The 4485-nt window shown below is 36.3% G+C and overlaps 1 protein-coding gene across 1 annotated transcript in view; it reads left to right on the top strand.

The window, feature by feature from the left end:
• The first annotated feature begins 159 nt into the window (after positions 1-159).
• armh3 (armadillo like helical domain containing 3) overlaps positions 160-4485 on the top strand; it is a 65415-nt gene continuing 61089 nt past the window's right edge. Inside the window, exon 1 of the mRNA XM_048169144.1 lies at positions 160-289. The gene's annotated coding sequence lies outside the window, so the exon portion shown is untranslated. The remainder of the gene's footprint in view (positions 290-4485) is intronic.

Raw genomic sequence — 4485 nt, 5'->3', positions numbered from 1 at the left:
TTTAGGGAATTCAACTCACGAGGACGTTCGCCCAGAGATCTACTTTCCTCCATATAAAGCTAGTCGATGTTTCCTTATATGGCGATGGCTGTCCATGTATGGTGAGTCACAGTGCTGCGCTGCGATTGGTTACGCAAACCTCTCCGACTTTGCGATTGGTTCAAATCTGATTTGGCCGACAGAAATGGCTTACGTCATACACAGCGAACTAGCTGTGCTTGGACCTTAGACCAGAACATTAATATTACCGACATAAATGCACAATTTCTGGCTAGAAATGTCTGATAAGGTAAATCAAATTCACTTTACTCTCTTTTAAAACAAAAACTGCTTTGTGAGACTGACTGCTGAGTTTCATTTTAATGCAAACTGACGTGAATTTCAGCTCTCTGAGAGCTGTGTAAATGATGCTATACTTCGTATAACCAGCAGATGAAGCTCTTTCATTAAGATTTGGTTTAAAGTTACACTAAACTCAGGCTTTTAGCGTCTCATGCATTTCATCTGCTTACAACAACAACAACAAAAAACATTTAACTAGTTTTTCATTTTAGGCCTTGTACAAGCACCTTTTTGCTTTGGCAATTACACTGTTATTGTTTTTAGGATAGATAATGCTAAGTTACGCCGGTTGCAAACAACATTTTGAATTAAGAAAATCTTTTGAAATATTACCCTTACAATCAATATTTTAAAGGTTCTGCATTGGGCCCTTTGAATACAAACATTTTACACCAATATTACAATAGAAAAGTAATAGCCTAGTGCAAAGATCACGTTTTGTAAAAGTTCTAACCTTCCAAACCTAATGTTTCTCATATAAAACCACCAGAAAGATGACTACCTATAATATATGCGCAATACCCAACAAGTTTGCCATAAAAAATGACTTTAAATTCTACTTCAATGCATAATTTTTCTATTTTCTATTTTTCTTATAATTCTCCACAGAGTTTTTGTGCATGCACCCAAATTTAGTTTATAGCCCACTTTTTCTTTTTGTATACATTGAAATCTAAGCAAAGACATGAAGTTCATGTATGACTCGCGTGCTTTCTGTAAATGAGTAGGCTGTCAGTGTGTAAATATGCTTACAGGAACTGCTCAACTATTGTCATGACAACATCACATAGTTATATATTCCCATCTGCAACCACAGGAGGTAATAACTGCAGATGAATCTTCGTGTTCCTCTTAAACTGTTCCAGTAATATACCAAACTGACCCATGCATGTTATGCAATACTAGCAAAAGATTTTTCTACAATGAGCATTTTCCTTTCTGCTGGTATGTTTGTTTTGATACAGATATTTAGGTTTTTTTTTGTTGTTGTTTGTTTTTTTACATATAGCAAACGAATGAATAAGCATATGAAAATGACACAGTTGTTACTGAATTCATTTTTATTTCCAAAAACTTTACAGCCGAATAAATGGCACAAAGGCTAAGAATGAGTAAAAAAAAAAACAAAGTGCAACTTGAGAGCAGAAAATACAGGAACATTCTAAACGAATGGTGCAAATCCAATTCACTTTAGTTTGTTAAAAAAATACAAAGACCTTTGCTGACTTAGCAGAAACAACTGGTCCACGTTAATTTAGATATAAGCAAAAATGATCTCAATAAGAGAAAAACGGAGCATTCACCATCCGTGAATCAAAGTGTTTGATCATAAGAAAACAGATAAGGACAACATACAAATTTGATTCGCAAGCATCCACATTATATTGCAGTACTAAGTCAGATCTCTATGCAGCCAACACATAGATTGTTTGCCAAAATAAATTCATACAACGTGGTGGTGCGCGACCCATTCTGGCCTCACCCACGACCACGTCTCTGGGGGTGCTGGGTGTGACGCAACGGTTTAAGTAACAGTGTTTGTCACAGACCATCAGCATGAAACACTGCAGAAGATCAAACGCTGCTCTGGCAACCATACAGACATGTTAGGCAAGAGTTCCATTGCTTATGTGACCCAAAACCCTTGCCAGCAATTTCCTGAAAACATCACTTCTGTTTCCAAAACATTATTGCCTTATTCTCATAGGATAGGAGGTCATTTCTGCAGCATTTGCAAGGCGGAGGACACATTCAGAGATTTCCATTAGCTAAGGATGCCATTAGATTACGACACAAACTGTTCCACCTAACTATATGCAGTTCTGTTTGCCTTATCCACGTTCCACCTATAAAACACTTTTTTCCCCTGCTAAAGTCAAATCTAGTAAGGAATCTATGAGCACTTTTTGATAATTACATTCTGCTTCTACATGTACAAGAAATGTAAAGCTTTGATTTATTGATAGATTAAAAGGTTAGTTTATTCAAAAATGAAAACTCTTGTCATCATTTACTCATCTTCATGTCATACCAAAATTGTAAGACTTACTTTTTTCTGAGGAACACAAAAAGAGAAGTTTAGTAGAATGTTCATGCTGCTCTTTTCTAGGCCTTTCTAAATGTCTGAAAAACAAAATTTGAATTTTATAATTAAATATTACTAATAGCAGTGAGAAAAATATTAACGCACCGCATTAAATGGTTTATTCAAAGCAATGAAATAACATGACTGTCTGTACAAAACAAAATCAAATATAATTTTGTAAATTGCATACAAAATTATGAACATAGTTTAATACAAAGAGCCGAAGCGCAGAGTACCTTTTTTTTTTTTTTTTTTTTTTTTTTTTTGCATTTAAAAACATGAGATGCAGTGGAATTTGAAAACCCAACAAAGTCTCAGGACATGTTTTTTAAATGTTGGACTTCTATGAACTTTACATGGCTTTCTAAACATGCTGCTTTCTTGTGCAAGACTTGAGTGCAACAATCAAAGATGTCCGTTTAGCACGTTTACATAGAAAACAATGGAAAAGCAGCGCAAAAAATGTGTTCCGTGTGAACGACTTGGCTACGGTTTCTCCACATTGAGCTTCTCTATTTCTGCAATGTTTTGAAATGAATTTTGAATTTGGTAATTAATGTAATTTTAAAGTAATTAATGACAAAATTTTTATTTTTGGATTATCCCTTTAAACTATCCCTTTAAAATGCAACAACAACTCTTACATCATCATCGCATCTCATGCGCCACTGATTAGGCTGTCTGATGCACACCTAAAATTCAAATGCACCTTTTTGCTTTCGAATGTGGATTTATATTTTAAATTTGACGAATATTCGAAATTCTAATTTTAATTTGACAGTCTTACTCTTTTCCATACAGTGACAGCCAATGGGGATGGAAATGACAAAAAAAGCACAATAAAAGAATAACATACGACTTGAGATTTTCTCCATTCATCGTAACCAATCAACAAATCAATTGAGATTTGGGAACCTCTCTGATTGGTGGATCTCACATCAGGTCCTGCCGGGTGATAATACTCACAATTCTATAGTTATATTTAACATTTCAGCATAACAACCTGACACAAAAGCTTGTGCTTTCTTTTTTTTGCACGATGATAAATTGCATTTTATGTATTTAACTCATCAAGTATATCAGTGAGAGAGCGACTTGTGACAACACTCATGGAAAAAAATATGTGTCTCAGGACATGTTTTTTTTTTTTTTTTTTTCTCCATTTTAACACCTATTTGCCACTTGTTTGCCACCTGATGTCACCTGATGGAGTTTGGGTTCCTTGCCGCTATCGCCTTTGGCTTGCTTAGTTGGGGACACTCGACATTTGATATTCAGTAGTATTCTTGACATTTATTCAACAGTGCTTCTGATCTGCCTGCATTGACACTATTATTTAAGAGCTGCTGTGCAGCCAAATTATGTACCAGCTATCAATGTAAGGCTGCTTTGACACAATCTGCATTGTAAAAAGCGCTATATAAATAAAGGTGACTTGACTTGACTTGACTTGACTAATGTATTTGCAGTCTGTGTGTTTCTCTTTGTGAGACACGAATAGCACAGAGAAAAAGACAGTATGAATGAACTTGAATGAGTCATTTATATAGTGCTTTCTTATGTACTTCTGTACATCCAAAGCTAGGGCTGTAACGATATGCGATATGAAACCGAAATCGCGATACGCAGGTCCACGAACCTGTATCGCGATGTGAGAAGGCAGAATCGCGATACACCCCTTCCAACTCCCAGAGTTATCCTTCCTGTCCAGATCCAATGCTACCACATTTTTAAATTACTATAAGTATTAGGGGTGTAACGATTTATCGTAGATGGTGTGTCTCAATCAGCTCTCTAGTTCAGTAAGTGTTTCGGGCACACATTGAATCTTGCAAGCAGGTTTAAACGTTTCTCATGTCAGTCTCTTGCATGGTCGCGTGAGAAAAGTCGTGGCTTTCTTTCACCGCAGTGCACAGCACCAGCTGTGCTCACAGAAAAGCAAAAGACGCTTGCGATGCTTTGCTTTAAGAAGTTCTGTGGGGCCGTTCACATATTGCGTCTTTTCCGCGTGCAAGTCAGTTATTATTTTCAAATGTAGCCGCGCGGCAGGCGCGCTC

The sequence above is a fragment of the Megalobrama amblycephala genome, linkage group LG2 (assembly GCF_018812025.1).
Source record: "Megalobrama amblycephala isolate DHTTF-2021 linkage group LG2, ASM1881202v1, whole genome shotgun sequence".
NCBI classification, from domain to species: Eukaryota; Metazoa; Chordata; class Actinopteri; order Cypriniformes; family Xenocyprididae; genus Megalobrama; species Megalobrama amblycephala.
The sequence above is the reverse complement of the archived record's forward strand: the minus strand, read 5'-3'. Positions and strand labels throughout refer to the sequence as shown.